Raw genomic sequence first — 18,736 nt, 5'->3', positions numbered from 1 at the left:
ATCATAAGTTTCATCTTCTCTAGAACATCGCCTCATAACTTGATTTGGCCCTATATAGAATAAGCAATCTGCTATCCAAGAAAAGTTAAAACTCCTTCTACCAGCAACCTTCTTTCTTTTGTAGAGAAATGAGGAGGGATCTTGTTAGCTACTAAGTAGTTAGCTATGTCAGCATACCATGGAATGTTCACATTAATTGAAAACAAATTCTCATTTGGAAAGGAGTCATCAATGGTTGCAGGATTATTCGGTGCTTGAATTCTAGACAAAACGTCTGCCACTACATTTTCTTTACTTGGCTTGTCAATGATAGTGATGTCAAATTCCTGCATTAATAATAACCATCGTGCTAACCTACCTGAAATTGAACTTTTATTCATAAGGTATTTGATGGCTACATGATTAGTATGCACAAAGATTTGATAACCAGTGATATAGTACCTGAACTTATTGAGGGCATAGATAACAGCTAACATTTCCTTTTCAGTGATAGTATAATTTAACTCAGGTCCTTGCAAATTTTTGCTGATATAGTAAATTGACTATCCAAAAATCCTTTCTTCTGCCCCAAAACTGCTCCAATTGCAAAATCTAACGCATTTGTGTGAATGTGAAAAGGAAGAGACCAATCAGGTCCTTTAAGCACATGAGCTTGGGTTAAGGCTTTCTTAAGTTTAGAAAATGCCTCTTCACATGTTGGTGTCCATTCAAATGCAAAATTTTGTGTTAAGAGAGTATACATAGGTCCTGCCATCTTACTAAAGTCCTTGATAAATCTCATGTAGTACCCTGCATGGCCTAAACAACTTCTTACATCCTTTTATTTTGCAGAGGCTGGAAGATTGAGTATTACCTCAATTTTGGCTAGATCAACTTGAATGCCTGACTGAGATATATGGTGGCCCAACACTATGCCTTCTTGCATCATCATGAAGCATTTCTCACTATTGAGGGACAAATTATGATCCTCACACCGCTGCAACACTTTGGAAATATTTTGCAATGCTTCTTCAAAAGTGGCCCATAAGACCAAAAGGAAGGACTGAATAGGCATATGTTCCCCAAGGGCAAGTGAAGGTGGTCTTTTCCTAGTCCTCGGGTGCTATTCTGATTTGATTATATCCCCTAAACCCATCCAAAAATGAAAAGTATTCCTTGTCTGCTAGAGAATCTAAGACTTGATCAATGAATGGAAGTGGAAAATGATGTTTTTTAGTAGTAGTGTTGAGCTCCCTATAGTCCACACAAACTCTTCATTTTCCTCCTTTCTTAGGGATGATAACCAAGGGAGATACCCAAAAAAACCAGAGGGGAAGTGATCAAAGTGAGAGAAGGCATTGCAAGGAAGGAGCTGAAAAAATGGGAGTTAACAAGAAGAGATTAAAACCTGCTTCCTGCTCGGACTGGAGAAAGAATGATGAAGTCTGGGACATCCTCCAACAGGGAGGAATGAATGTTTTCATTGAACAACTAAGTGGGAAAGACCCCACAATTACTTCTTACTTCATCAAGAACTGGAAAAATGGAAAAATTCTGATAGGTTCACAGATGATGAATGTCGATGAAGAGGTGATTGCTGAGGCCACAGGGATGTCTACAGAGGGTATGAAATTTTACAGGGACAAAGGAATATCTAATAAAGTTGTAGACAAGTTTCCAGTTACGGATGGAGAGAGGCGAAAGATGATCAAAATTGATAATTCCTACCACTCCTCGAAGAGAATTTGCAGGCCTTGGAGGTTTGTTCTTTTCACTTCTATTGAATACATTACCTTAGACGGTAGGTTTACCAGGGCCTACAGGCATCACTTCGTTCTTCTTAATCCTTTTCATCATGGTGAAAGGGTTAGCCTTCCTTATTACCTTGTCTGTTCTATGGATCATACTATAAAGTATATCCAAAAGGACCCTAAAGGCGATCATGCCCTCCACCAAGGGCTTATGGTCCTAGTTTATAAAATGCTAAAGGGGAAGTGCATTGAAAATCCTATCAAAGGAAAAAATGCTAGAGATGAAACTACAGAAAGTAAAGATAGTGGTTTTAATTTTGACTCGGATACCGAGGGAGAGTCGAAGGAAACTCGCAAGAAAGGGAGGTTTAAGGCCAAGAAGAGGAGGATTATTGTGGACTCTAATACGTCGGACTCTGCAACTGAATCCCTTGAGGAAAAATCTGCTAAAAAAAGGAAAGGGAAAACCACTGGAAAGAAGATTCAGAAAAAGAACATTAAAAAGGGGAGCAATTCTGAATTCAATCATGTTCAGGTTGAATCGGAAGAGGAGGCTAAGGAAAACAAGGTGGTTGATAGTCAGGATAAAGAAGGGGAGGGTAACCTGGTGATTGATAATTTGGAGACCGTGAATACCACAAACCTGCATAAGGAGGAAAAAGGGGATAAAAGTGACGATGGGGACAAAGACACTGTTAAGGCCTTTTGTAAGACCATCGCTACTATAGTGAAGGATGTTAATAGTTTGAAAACCGATACACAGGCTATTGCAAGAATTACAGTTGGTGACAAGCCCTTGGCGGAACATGAACTAGTGGCCGTTCTGCATAATGCATAAGCTATTGAATGTATGGTTGGAAAAATTATGGCAATAGAGAAAAAGGTCAACGAGATGGGAGATCCTAAGGAAATGGAAAATAAAATGAAAGATTTCAGCACCAGAATTGACAAGCTGGAGCTCAATGTAAAGAAGATTGCCGACCAAAATTTCCAAATCCTCAAATCCTCGGTGGACAATATGAACATCCTTATTAATAGGTTTGAGAATGATGCTGAAAAGGATGGTGATAAAGAGCAGTCGAACAAGAAAAGGCATGAAAGGAGGACCATAGCTAACACAAAGAAAAAAGGCGACATCAAAGGTTGTGAGCTGGAAGATCTGAAGACCTCAGCAAACAGCATGAAACAAATGGTTGTTCACACTGAGGAAATTATGAATAGTATTTAGTTTCTGTTGATGTCCTTGGTTAGGTCTCTTTGTTGTCTTTATGCTTTCCTTTTGCTATCTGTATCGAGATACTTTATTATGTAATGTTGTGTTAAGTTGATCCCTTTCGGTGGGTTCATTTTGATTTTTGAAGTGACCAGGCACTTTTTTTAGCAGTTCTTTCTCTTGGTTTGTTCAAGGTTTGGGTACCTTTCAAATACCTAATTTTACTTAATCAAAACCAAGGGAGATACCCATTGATTGTCTGAAATAGGGTATATGAATCCTGCATTTAGTAACTTTTGTAATTCCTCCTTGACTATTTCCCTTAATGCAAGATTAATTCTTCGTTGAGGTTGTCTAACTGGTTTATAGTCCTCTTTGATATAAATTATGTGGGTACACAATGTAGGATTTAATCCCTTCATGTCATGATAATCCCATGCTAAAGCTTGTTTTTGTTTTTTGAGCAGTTCTATTAATGACAACCTTTGGTCTGCTGTGAGTTGACTATTGACATTCAGATTCCTTCCTAAAGCAAATTCTACTTGGGTGATTGACTCAACATTAGATGCTTTAGATATAGAAGAGGTTAGGATTTCTTGCGACAATAAGGTATGAAATATATATGTGGCTGCAGGAGAATCCAAAGGACATGCAGATGGGAAAAGAGTATGCAAAGGATTTATTGGTATACCACATGACTGTTGAGCTGCCCCATAATGATTTTCTATGATGTTAGAGAGTACCCTGTCATCTTCTTGGAGTTTTATGAATGGTTCTCTAGTTAACATCATAAGTTGCTTAACAGTATTGAATTCCTCGGCTTCTCCTATATCTGGTCATACTACTTGCTCTTGATCTAGTTGTGGTTGTGCTTGAGAATAAAGTGTCATTGTTTTAGTAGTTATGCCATTTGAAATGGTCATGTCCCCTGATCTACAACCTATGTATGCATCGGCTATAGCAAGCCAAGGTCTTCCCAAAATGATTGGATAGTCCCCCAATGTTGCCTTAGGAGAAAGAATTATAAAATCAGCCAGATATTCCCAAGAATCTAGCATGACAACAATATCTTCAATCATCCCATCAGGTTGGATAGTAGAACTATCAACAAGTTGCAAGACTATTGGGGTAGATCTAAGACTAGTAATACTGAGTTGCTGCATGACATCCTTGGTCATCACATTTATGGTTGCTCCCAAATCTTTTAAGGAATTTTTAATTTGTGTTCCATTAATAACTATCTTAACAACAAGACTACATGGGTCAGAATATTTAGGGACAAGAAGTTTTCCTAACATAATATCGGCCAATTGTCCTACTACATGCACTGTTTTTGGGTCCTTTTCCTTGCGTCTAGGTTTTTTTAAGCATGCCTCTTGTCATGCCCAAACTTTTGGGCAAAAATAGAACAACAATTTTTTTTTTAAAACAACATAATTACATTAAATAATCTACAATAAAAATGGAATAGATAAGTTTTGTCTTAACTATGGGTTAACTCAGGGTTAAATAGAATGGTTACCTAAGTTACTTTAAATCAACTCGGTCATTAATTTCTCCAATAATAAAACATAGTTATTAATTATCTCAACAATATTTAAAATACTCACGGCTAAATAAAATAATGATAACTTATATTAAAAATAATTAATCGAACGAACGTAATTACACTTTTAAATATAACTAATAAAGTTAACCAATAAATTAAAATATTTGCCAAATAAATATATTTTATGCTAAAGTCAAATTTTTAAGTCCCCTTAGACATTTAAATTTAACCTATTAAATATTCGGCCAATAATGACCTCATAGGCTAAAATTTTACATTAAACAATTAATAAATTTCATTAATAAAATCCCCCAAAGGAATTTTAACCCAAACATCCATATTTATTTAAATATGAAAACTAACTATATAAAATTTCTCATTAATAACCTTAGTTAATAAAATTAAATCAATTAAAAACTAATTCCCCAAAAACTAATGTAAGAACAACTTTCCTATTTAAATAATTAAAATGTAAATGGGTTTTAAAATAACTTTCCCATTTAATTAATTAAATTGTAAATGGGTTTTACCCATCACAAATTGAAAAGAGTTCCCCCCGCCTCTTTTCAATTTTAATCATTTTAAAATTTTGAACCCTAATTATGGTTGGGTTATTTCTTATAACCTATCTTATTCTTTTTTTTCCTTCCAAATGCTAACCCTAACCCGAACGGGTTGCTTCTCTTAACACATCTCTCTTTTTTAAAATGCTAACCCTAACCCGAAAATGGGTTAGGGTTGCTTATTTTAACATTTCTTATTTTTATTTTTATTTTTTTGGTGTGTGTGTGTGGTGTGATGCAGGTTTCATGGTGGTGAAGGAGGGAGAAGGGAGGCCCAAGATCTTTCACAGGGGCCAGCGGGTCGAACTGGGTTCACCATAGTGGCGGCCGCAACCGACCACTGCGGTTTAATCGCAATGGTGGCCAAACCGTCCACTGCGGTTAACCTGCAGTGGCGGCTGAGCCGGCCACTGCGGCTTAACCCGCAATGGCGGTCAAGCCGTCCACTACGTCTTAACCTGCAGTGGCGGCCGCACCACACTGCGGAAAACCATGAGGGGGCGGGGTGTGGAAGAGACCTCAGCTCCCCCATCCCGATCTAGCAAAGGTAAATAAAATAGATAAAAGTTTATATATATATATATATATATATATATATAAATATATATATATATATAATCTGTGAAGACATGCATGATTTCAGTAAATAAAATCAGAAAGTTAAAATGACAGATTACAAGAATATTTCATTTCCAGCTTATATATATATATATATATATATATATATATATATATATATATATATATACTCCTGCACAACATATTTATTCTGATAAACTATAGATATATTTTTTTATAACAGAATAGTAAATTTTCTTTTGATTTAAAAACTGTATAACTAGATTTACATTCTTTTCACTAACTTGCTATTACAGAATAGAAGAAGATTAGCAGAATTTAATTTATTTACAGATGCAACTATTTTTTTTTTTTTAAAACATTTAATACAATAAGCTGCAATATCTAATGCATTTTTTTTTTAACACTTAAAGACAGAATATAATATCATTTTAAAACTTTCTTTTCAAGCAACTATATCAACACAGAAATATTCAACAAATGTAATTCTTCTTCTTTTTTTTGCAAAAATATAATAATACTTCAAATTTAAAATATATATTTTTCTTTTACATGGAAAAATCTATTCCAATAGTTACATTTACTTATCTGCAACTAAATACAATGAAAAAAATTCTTTTTAAAAAATAAGTAGATATAAAACCTAGCCTCTCATTTCTACTAAATGAAGGCTTCCCAAATACATATATTTCCTTATTACAGAAAAATAAAAATAGGTTCAACTTAAGCTTTTTCCTCCAATCTTTTCCCAAGCAAAACCTGCAATAAAACTTGAAGGTTGTGACCATGGAGGCTCACCTCCCAACCTAGACTTACAAGAAGCCACCCCCGAGCTAGGAGAATCAAGGCTAGACGGGAAACACACATTCAAACACATACAAGCAGAAAAATCATAACAACAAAAGACACTCCCAACCCAAGGATTAAACAATGTCACTTATGTGACTTTTCAAGTGGGGTGAAGGTGGACTAAGTACCTCGAGGAGAATTATGCAAGTAGAGAACATAATGCCATAGCAAGGCTACAAATAAACACATCCACAAGTTCCAAAATTGTCCATATAATCTCTTATGTCCCCCAAGGCATACAAGCCAACAAAACTCCCCTTATGACCCCCATTGCATAAACAAATCACTATGTAGCAAGGGTCACAAAATCCCTTGTGAATCACTCTCTTCCAAAGAGAGCCTCTCACTCCTAGGTTGTCAAACAACCCTTCACCCCAAGGCCACTCTACCCTCCCAAGGGTGAGTTTGGCCTTGAAAACTCCCAAAACAATAACATAAAAACTCAACCAAAAACACATAAGGAAGAACTCAACATCTTCCTACACATATATATAAAAAAAAAAAACAATGGAAAAACAAATACAACAACAATCTTTTTAAAAACAACATAATACATGAGATAGAAGTTCAACCAACCTTAAATCTACCAAAAGAGTGAAAAGAAGTTGTAGGAGAGCTGCCCAAATCTACAACTTTTTCCCTTCAAGACTTGGCCAAAATCTTCCCAAAAACTTACAAAAATTGCTCAAAAAAATCTAAGCCCAAAATGGAGAGTGGGTGATCAAACTTCTCCCTCCCAAACTATTCCCTATGAAGATACTCCACACTCTTTCCAACCCACTTGGGAAGGGTGAAGGATCTTCATTGGTTGGTCTTCCCAAAACCTTACAAACTCTCTAGCCAATACACCTCAAGAAAAGTAAAAAGAATGGGGAAGAGCAATGTCACTCATGAGGAGGGTTATCTAACCTAGGAAGGCTCTTCTAAAGATGAAATTCGGCCAACTTGGGAAACTCAATTTTTGAGGAGGCTAAACAGGCCCTAGGGAGTGGACACATGGCTAAATTTGGTCTTCATCCATAGGTACATCATATGGCTCACTAAAAATGCCCCTAACTTGACCTTAGGAGTTAGTTTAACCCCCTAGAAGTCCACCAAAAGTTTACCTACGGGTCAACCCTGAGTTGACCTTTCTAATGGCTCCCTATCCAAGACATTCTTGGGACCATTCTAGGATAATTGAAAAATAATATGCATTGGTAAAACAAATTTCCTCCAAAAGGGACATGTCATTGCCAACTCATCTTACGACTCATGTGTCAAGTGACATCACAAAAAGAATTACACATCACTAGAATACACATGGCAAATGCCCCTTCTTTTTTGAATTTATAAATTAAACAATTTCCAAATCAAACATACATCCAAGCATAACATTTACAAATTAAAACACATTTACAAATGAGGTGTTGTCTCTCCAAATAGACAACCCTTGGTTTCACAATCGCACATAGGCCTAGGCTTGATTCTCCAAATAATTTCCATGGTCACATGGAATAATTTTCCTACACATCTCACTTGCACATTAGTAATTCCAAAAATCACATATAATATTATCAAAAACCAATACAATTCAAACATCGCATACAATTTCAATTATAAAAATCAAGTATCCAATTATCTGATAACATCCACATTAATAATCTACTAAATGGCATCATCATCATAATCATGGAATTAAATCACCTATAGAGCATACATCCATAATTTCTAGTATAAAAATGAAGTATTGCAAATCAAAGTAAATGATATAATCATATCAATGTTATCCACAACACAAGATCATATAAAATTTGGGTCCATAATGCATCAAAATATAGTATCCAAAATAGGTCCAACATGAAAATAACAGAAATGCTATGTCGGCTCGGGGTAGGGCCTCACACCTCTTTAATAGTTTTTCCATATATGGGAATATCCTTAATAGATTGAAACAGTTGAATCTTTACACATATATGTTTTAATTGATCAATAAGATCAAAAGCTATGTCATCATGTTGCCTAGAAACTTCTACCTATAATCTCTAAGAAAATGGAGGTGTTCTAACAGGTGTGCCTGAAGTTTCAGATTGAGGTAACTGCTCAGAGTTTCCAAGTTGATCAGGTGTAGTCTCCTCAGATGGTAATTATGTTATAAATGGAGGAGATGGGGTAGGAAAAGTTGTTCCGGACCTTAAGTGAATATCACTTACATTCAAAGAATATGCAGGATACTAATTAGGATCGGCTGAATAAACTTGATGTTGTTGTTGAGGTTTGTTGTTTGTATTTGGCAGAGGCTATGTTGGTAGTTGAGTTGGCTTAGGTCGAGCAACATTAGGAGTTGGTGGCATTAAAGCCGACTATTGGGATTTTTGTTGTGGCTATAGGAAACCTGATGGCTGATTTGCCTATTGTTGACCTCCCCTCCATTGCGGTGACTGTTGCCAGTTACTTTGAGGTGGCGACCAATTCCCTTGTGGTTGATGCCACTGAAAGGAAGTGTTATAATAATTAGGCCAAGGGTTTTGAGAGCTATTCCAAGACTGAGGAGTATAGTTTCTAAAACTTTGGGAATATAGGGGTTGCCAGTGATTATTTTGTGCATTATAGTTCATATAAGGACTAGAAAAAAACAATGGATCTTGTGGCATACCTTGTCTTGGAGGCCAAGACCTTCATTGTGCAACATAAAAGAGTTGTTCATAATCTCCATAGACTGGCTTGAAATCTGGAGGATCCTGGTGACTGTCAATCTTAGCGAGGATCTTACACTTGCAGTCTCTCTTCTTTTGCCGATAGTGAGGACAAAATTCAATGAGCATGGCCTCTTATTCCTCATGCTTCTTCCTTTCTTGAAGTGTATCCAACTGAGTAGCCATATTGTTAATAATATCCTCTTTAAAGTCCTTTAACAAATGAGTTATTTCCATCCTTGAAACTGATGTAGAAGCCTTTGCAATTGACGAACCAGGCCTATAGTGTCTTCCCTTCTTGCTTGAGGCTCTAGAATATTTTTGATAGATTTGCTTGATGTCATCCCATTGAACTTGAGTAATGTCTCCTCCTCCCATGAGGTCTAATGAGTCAACACAATCATCATTGATTCCTCTTAGAAAAATCTATTTCATGGATTCTACACTCAAAATGCTATGCTTGGATTTCCTGACACTAACCAGAAACCTCTCCAGATAATCTTCCAAACTCTCGTCTTCTTTTTGTGTCATTCAAAAGATATCATCACCATGTTGGTCTATTCCCCTGCAATAATATTTGTACTTATCCAAGAAGTTTGTCTTCATTTCATCCCAGGTAGTGATTACATCTCTACCTAAACTCAACCATCTCAGACCAGCTTCTTTTAGAGTAGCAGGGAACAACTTGAGTTTATGGGCATCAGTGGTATAGTCATAAATTCTACAGAGGATGTCAAATTGAAACAAAAAGGTATCTAGATCTTCTATGACCAAGCCATAAAATTTTGGAAGAGAGGAGGCTGGTATATTTTTCAAGTTTGCATTATCATGCTAGTCAGGAATAGGAAACTCAATTGTTGGGTTTGTAGGCGGAGGTGGAGGATTTGCTGCCATTGGTCCTTGATAAAGAACCAAAGGTAAGATGTTTTTCTCAGGGGGTTTGTTTAATAAGTCTAGGTATCCCTTTGACAAATCAAAAACACCTCTATTTCTGACTTGCACAAAGGTTTGTGCAAAAGGATTTACTTTTGGTGCTTGATCTGATCTTATGTCACGAGTGGAATGTGAGGGATTAAATCTTCCTAATGCATCTCTTCTTCTTCTATGCAGATAGATATAATGAAGGAATTCTATGAGCTAACTAAGAAAGCTTTAATACTAATGGTTACAATAGGTTCTTAGTTTGGCACCATCCCCGACAACGGTGCCAAAAATGTTGGTCCTTACAACCGGAATGACAACTACGTGACAAAAAGTCAATTCAGGGATTGAACATCCTTACTGAACAACTAGCTTTCCTATATAAAAGGCTCATTTAATTTATCAACCAGGGATGTAAACTTGAAATGGGCCAACACGGTATGTGTACTATGTTCATATTGCAACCATTCCATCCTATTGCAGGAAATGAAATTCTCTGATAAATGCATAAACATAATGAACTAATACTTAATCAGACTCACAACTAAATGTAACTTAAGCAACTGCTACCAAATGATAATGTTATGGCAAGCGGATAGGAACTACTCTGCCCGTTGTGGCTACAAGAACAATCACAAGATCTGTTTCCAGTGGCTGCAAAAATAGTCAAATGCTGAAACAACAACTATTGCAAGATGGAAACTAACTGAAAAACACAAAGGGACTACTCATCAAGTGGGCCCCTTTGAGTGAGTATATCTAGAATTCTTAAACAACAACTGATAAGCTCAAGATAACATTAATTTCTTTATTCCAGATTGCCTGCAAAAATACATGAGTTTGAAAGCTGGTATTACAAATTCTATGGTTGTTCTGTGTCCTCGAGAGGAGATAGAGACCTTTTATTTATATGGAAACTTATAACAGATTCCTAACTGATCAACACATATTCCAACAGAATAGGTGAATAGGTTTATTATACTAAAAGAAGAAGTCAATGCAAAAAAACAAAACAACATATGTCCTGCAGTTGAGAAGATATAGCATGACTTTCTTCCTAGATCTAAGCTCCACTAAGAACAACTATAAATGTCTCATTAACCATGCTGCTAAAGAAATGGTCAAGTGTCTTAGACCTTCTTCAATTCTTCTTTTCTTTGACTGGGTTTGCATCATGGTAGTATGCTTGATGTTCCTTCAAACCGCTAGCTTAGTCTTTCCTTCTTCTTAGTTGACCCTGCATCATGATGTTAACGTGCACAAAAAACATGTGTATATACTAATGTTGACATAAATTAAACCATACTTAAGATTGATTTAGATATTTTGCATAGATAAACCATTTAGAAACCATTATATGACAACCTTAAGTATTAGACAAATCAGTTTCAAAAGCACTTAAAAATGCATTAACTACGAGAGTATCTTGATCCAAACATCATCTAAACACAAGACCTAGGCAAGAATACTATGACAAAAATTTATCAAAATAGAGCCATTATTTAGGCTCATCAGCTCCAGTGACTCCAAAGATAGGAATGCAAATCTATGGGGTTAATTAAAAAACTTCCAGTAGGAGATGCATGAGAGGGAGAGAATCACAAAGTCCGTGGTCAAAAAATACCAAGATACCATTTGCTTTATGGTTGACATCGATCAATGCTTGATGGAAGCAGTGGAGCCCTAACGGTATGGATTATGCCAATGGGCTATGAGGTAGATGAACAAATTTTAGAATTATATGCACAACATTTGTTGAGTCAACTAGTGGACCCCAATGAGGAGAGGTTTGACACATACAAGGAGAAAAGCATAAAATTGCATTAGCTATTCAAGAAGCTTGCAATACAAAAGAAGGTCTGGAAAGAGGTTGAGGCTGTTGCAGAGAGCATGGGGATAACCAAGGAGGTTGTCTAGAAAGTCAAAGAGGAACATTCTCTCTGAGGAGAAAATAGTGAAGGTAGAGAAAAATACCAAACCGACAACAACTCCTAAGCCAAGTCATGTGAGAAGTGCAACTCCCTCCTTCAGTATTGAAAGGCCAACAAGCCAACCCAAACCATTAGTCAAACTAGTCTGTGGAAGTGAGAAGAAAAGAAAATCAATTAGATTTGTGACCATTGATGAAGAAAAGACTGAATCTGATGAGGCGGTGAAGGATGTGAAGGCCAAAGCTCCAAAAGCCACCAAGATCACAAAGGAGAAGCCTTCTGATATAACAAGATCTAGTAATAAATCCAGGACATCTGAGTTTGATGAGGCATTGAAACAAGGTAAATTCACTATTGTACCTCATGTAACATTAGAATAGATTGTGAAAGAAGTTGTTAAGGATGGAAACTTGAAGCCACTATTTGAGTGGTATGATAATTTTGATGAAAATGGTAAGAGAAAAATAGAGGAAGTGACTGTAGAACATATGAATGTATTTAGTAAAGCCTTGATAGAACTATTGTCAGTGATTTCAAAGAGTTTATATGAAATTTTGGATGCAAGAAGACTAACGACTAGTAAAGAAGAAGAGAGACTAAAAGAATATGTTCTGGTAGAACTTTGTCCAGTGATAGCTAAGGCAGAGATGGCTAGAATTCTTAAGATTGTGATTGGAAAAATTGATGAAGTTGCAAAAGATACAGAGGCAATTTTGAGGAAATTTTTGCTTGAGAACAAGTATGAAGTTGTTCCTGAGAAAAATCAAGATATCCGGAAGTTGAGGAGACAAAAGATGATATTCCAGAAGATTCTCTAGAAGTTAATGTTCTGGATGTGCAGGCAGTTGATCAAGGAAAAGATAATGCTTAGGAAAAGGTTAGAGTTGAGAACACTGTAGAAGATAAGGGTGAAATGGATGCAGGGGATGCAGATGAGGATAAGAACAAGGATGATAATCCTCTGAAGGAAGTAGAAACTAAGAAGATTGTAGAGAAGTTATAGGTTGAGGTCAAGCAGGAAGCAATTTCGACAAGAGACACGACAAAAGCAATGAAGGGAAAACAAATTGTTGATGACCCAAAATTCATGCAAGGACCAAACGATCTTAACTCTCTATCGCTTATTCAGAAGCTTCAGTTAGCATCATTCATGTAGGAAAAAACCAGCGAAGATCTCTTGAGGTCTCACACTGAAGACAAAATGTTGCTAACCTTGGCATCTGAAATTTTGGAAAAGTTGATGCCCTCTTTTCAAAAGATCCATCTAATACTCCAACAGGGTAACTAAAGAATTTGATCAACTCAGTGGACAATCATTTTGAATCCTTTGAGAAATCTGATGAGGAAAGTGCTCAAAATGAGTTTAATGCTAAAAGGCTCTGAACTTTGAATAAAATGATTACTTGAAGATAGAGCTGCATTAGGAGAGTGTGTGAAGAGCATGCAGGATGCAATGTCCGAAGGTGAAAACTTGTATAAATCATGTCTATCCTTAAATAAGTTCATCGTAGATATTGAGAAGAAGTCTTAGGAGCATAAGGATCAATTAGAAAGCATATCTAAGTCAGTTGATCCTTTGAAAAATTGTTTGAATAATCATGAAGATAAGGTAATCTCATTTCTTGAGAAGATTCAGATTCTTAGCTATGACCAAGAAAGGATAATTGGCAAAGTCGAAGAACTTAAGCCACATTGTTCCTAGGTTGGATATAATTCTTAGTGCCTAGGAGGATACACAAAATTCTTTGACTGCTAATGAACCAAAAGATCTCAAGACTACAGAAGCACAAGCTTATCTTTTTAGCAATCTTATAACTATTTTTGGGAATCTACAGAAGGGTTGGGACAATTACTTGAATACGCTAAAGAATTCCTATGTAGATATCTTTAAGTTTTTGTGAGTTAAGTCTGTATGTACACACACACACACACACACACACATATATATATATATATAACATTGTTGGCTTCAATTTTTGGTTTCCAAGACCTGACGTTTGCCATTGATGTCAAAGGGGGAGTGTAGAGAAGTGAAAAATGTTGATCCTAGAGGGAGTTCTTTGATTCTTTGGAATCTCGAGATTAGATTTTTGGTTGCAAAGTGTACAGTACTTTGGTTTTGGTCCAACACTTAGTCATTTTTCATTAACTGTTGCCATCAATTCCAAAGGGGGAGATTGTTGGCAAGAGACACTGCATGTATGTACAAATGTTGTCATTGATGACAACTTGTGTCAGATATTCAATCCGCAAGTCATAATTCATTCATACCGAAAGATTGATTGAGTATTTGTAAGGTCTGGTGAGAAGAACAATGTATCTAGAAGAGTGTATAGTTTGTTGGTTAGCGGATCATTTGTGCTACGTATTATGCTTTGTGGATCTCAAAGAAGAATTGTGGTCATGTAATATTCCTTATTCTAGGTTTGTTGCCTCCGGTGATAATTTTTGGGTAAGTTGGAAGATCTAGTAGACATGTTTTTGGCTAGAACAATGGTTATCAGCAGTAATGTGTGGAAATTCATTATGCGGATCTTGTGGATCGATTTTGGTGATTGTTTTGTGTTTGAGGATGTTGAGACAACATGTGGGAAGTGTGTGGACATTTTGTTTTGGTCTGCATGATTATTTTTAATTGGATTGAGCCGAATTGTATACACATTTCATCTTTTGTGTTGTGTTCTTGAAGCCGACGTGATGAATTCATAAATTGGTGATACAGATATAAGACAGGTTTATTTGATTAATTTAGGATTAAAAAAATGTGTTTGTGATGTTTGTATGATCGATTGTGTGAAGTTTCACGTGCACAAGGTGAAGATTTGTACTTCTGTATGATGTAGAATATCAGAATAGAGAAATGTTAAAGAGTTGAGTAATATACAATATTTCATGCTTAACTAAAACCTTTTTTTGGCATATGTAGATGTTGTTTATCAATTCAGACATATAAATTATTATGTGTAATCATTTTGTAAGGCAGTGAGCCTTCCGGGGTTGTAGCCCTTACGTGTAATTGAGCAGTGAGCTCTAGGCAGTGTGCTTGAATGAATGTGCATTCCCCTTATGTAATATATTTATATTTCTAATAAAGTATATTAATTTGTGGGTTTGAATCCCAATATGGTTTTTCAATTAACCGGGTTTCCACATAAAAATCTTGGTGTTATGGTGTTGTTGATCTTTGATTTTTGTTTCTGCACTTTACTTTTCTTCATTTGCATTAAGCGGTTGAAAGATCAGGTTAATAAAGTTAAAAATTGTAGAAGATTGATTCACCCCCCCCCCTCAATGTTCCTTGATTCCAACAATACTCCCTATCGACCATGTGGATTTTGACGAGGTCAACCCACTTTGCAAGCTTAGCAAGTGGAGTAAATATAATGAAAATTCTATTCTTTGTTTTTAATAAGAGTTATAAACCTATTTGTTTAGGTAATCTATAGGTATGACTAATCATATTTGACTTAGTAAATTGGAGTGATTTGTAGTAGAAAATTTTAGGACTGTTTATGTGTCGACTTTGCAGTTTGAAGAGAAGCCACATAGTCTTAGTGGTGGCAATGGGAGAGAGAGTGGTGGCAATTCAAAGAACTTACTTATAGAATTAAGTCTCTCAAACTTATGTATAAATAGAGGATTTCTCTTGGATCATATATCATCTCATCTCATCACATCTCATCTTTTCGTCTCCATAATCTCTTTTCATTTTGCTTATTGTTCATTGTTTCATTGTTCTTCATTGAGAGAAAGAGAATAGTTCAAGTATAGTGAGGAAGTAAGCTAGTTGTTATCATTGAGAGCTTGTGAATTTCTATGTTAGAGGATAAGTTGTGAAGCTACTGTGATTGTGAGAAGGAATCAATATTTCCTAGAAGCTATAAACCAAACATGAGGATTCTATCTTTTCTTTTATATTGGGATATGTATGTATATAGAATAAGTTATTGTAGATGCTTAATTAAAGAAATGTTTGAGATTGTGTTACTTTTAGAAAATGCATTCCTGGGTTGATAGAAACTTGATAATCTTTATGAATAAATTTGCGTACATGTATGTAATAGCTAAGTTAGTGCTATGTTATTATATGCTTCTTTAGTAAATATAAATGATTGATATGGTTAATCCTAGGGTTAGGTCAATCTGTGGATGGGAATAACCTAGTTAGTCATTTATTTATTAAACTTATGGGAATGATATGAGAATAGAATAAATGGTAATTTTACCAAATAGGGAAATGAATTGGGTGGACATGCGACTCAAAATCGAAGTACTGGGTGATGAATTCTTTGGCCAAAGTAGTGGAGGTTGCCACTGTCTACACTGTCAGCTCACTGTTATCCAGGTTTACATACTAGACATGGAACATCATACATGCAGAATGCATGGTAGCTCTAGTTATGTAGGACACAACACTATGCTCATAAGGCTATTATTATAAGGTCACCTGATGCAGGAGCATACCCAGTTCACAACAATCTTGCATCAACCAAAAACATTTTCCTTTTTTGTTTTGTTTTCTGTTTGCAATTTCAATTTTCCTTTCTGTGTGTCCCAGTTTTGGCTCACTGGATCTTGTGGAGTTTGATTCTACTTGAAGACTTGATCATATTTCTTTCTTTCAGACCGCATTTCTTTTGGATCATTTTCCGGCAAGATATCGCTACCAGTTTCCATGACAGTTTCCTATTATCAGTTGTTCCTTTGTTATCGGTTGCCTGGACCTATTCAGGTGATCTACTAGAACCCCTTCCAAAGCTTGCAGAGCCTTGGGCATTGATTCCAATGTTCCTTGGCATGTGGCCGACCTTTTCCCATGATCTACATTTCATCCTTTGGATTTTTCGGAGGAATCTCTTAGCGGAGGCCGACCTTGTTTATTTTGCATGTTAGGTCTTGTTCTTCAGGTTTTGATCCCTTTTGGGCTGACTGGATCCTTTGGATCAATATATATAATTTTAATTGTGCATTAGAATGTAATCAATCAGAGAATCAGGTAGCTAGACTATGCGTAGAAGTTAGATCTTAAGATTCAAGGTCACGGTTGTGACCTATTCTACCAAGCATGTGAGCTGGTATGTTGTAACCTAGTTGTTACTGGTTGGATGTAATCAAAATTCATGCAATAAAATAATCTATTCTGCATTGCCTCCATCATATCTTTGTGTTTCCATTGTGTTTACTCTTGCTGACTGGATCGGATTGATCTCTTTGAGGTGCCTCCTCATCGATGACTGCTTCATCACCAAACCAGACTCTTTGTCGAAGGGTCTGGTTGCTTCTATTAGAAGAGGCACTGGGGACTATAAAGTCTTGGTCAGGTGAAAAAACACTTGAGTGATACTTTTCCTCATATAGTTGGTGACTGATATTTGAGGATGTATGGTAACAAGGACATATGGACCATTTGTTTCTCTTATGTTCCATTAAGCTCATATAATCTTTGTATGTACTCAAATATTCCTAAAGTAAATGGAAATTTGAAAAGGAAAATGTAAATACTTTCATATGTTTATGAATATGATATTGTATATTCTTTATGATGAAATAGAAAATGTTGAAATGGGATTTATTTCAAATATGTATATTATTTATGAAATGGAGAAAGGAAATTTTTTATTACTTATATGTTGGAAGTTTATTTCTTTCACTTGTGGGATAAAACTTAGTAAATTGTATGGGTAGAACAATGGGCATGTTACACTTTCCATAGATTCTTATTGAGTGGTCTACCACGATATTTGATCAAATAAATATTTGTTGCAACAAGAAGGTTAGAGTAATGAAGAATATGTCTATGTGTTTTGAAGTCCTTGAACAATCAAACATCAAATTTCTTGATAGGGTACTTTCTAAGCCATGTTTAGATATTATAACAACATACCCTATTAGGTACTCAATAACCTCTCCATCGATGATTGCGGTTGTCAATCTTTCTTTGCCTCAATACAATGATACAAAAAGTCATGTGTGCCTTCTTCATTGTTTTCATTAGCAATAACCACATACACATGAACTACATTTTATTGAATGATAAATTAGTACAAAAAACAATGCAAAATGAAATAAAATGAGTAATTTTTTTTATTTCAAGTAATAAGTCATAATACCTGGCTACACTAGGTCAGATGCATGGTCACAATCCATGAAAAATTCAACCTAGTTCAATTTTAATGCTTTGGGAAGCTGATATGTATCAATGAGAACTAAAGTTCTACAAGACCAATCATCAACCTACTCATCTAATTCACACCCTTCCCACAAAAAATCCATACACAAAGAGCAAAAACATACAATCTCTCTAGTATAAATAATTAGTGAGCATGTATTTGAACTTTTAAATAAGTGCAAGTCACTTGATCCTACAAGTGTACAACAATCTACATAGTCTACAAGATCAAAATCACATATCAACTAAAAATATCTATAAATAAAAGAATTACCTTGATTGCCTGGTCCCATTTTTGAGTTACACTATTGCATAATGGTTCTTGCATCTATTAACTTAGCACCACCTTTGTACTTTAGTTCTTCTCTAGCAAGGGCTCTTCTTACACATGCTCATGCACCATTATGCTCTCCCTTTCCATGTTCATCCTCACTGAAATTCCAAAAAAATGTTGTACACTAGTCCTCACATGCATCCTAATCAGCCAATAGAACATCCTTGCATTCTTGAATTGTGATGTGCAGTTATCCAACCATACGATGTGTTAGTTGTATCCA

Source organism: Cryptomeria japonica, chromosome 6, assembly GCF_030272615.1.
Source record: "Cryptomeria japonica chromosome 6, Sugi_1.0, whole genome shotgun sequence".
Taxonomy (NCBI): Eukaryota; Viridiplantae; Streptophyta; class Pinopsida; order Cupressales; family Cupressaceae; genus Cryptomeria; species Cryptomeria japonica.
This window is presented reverse-complemented; position numbering follows the sequence as displayed.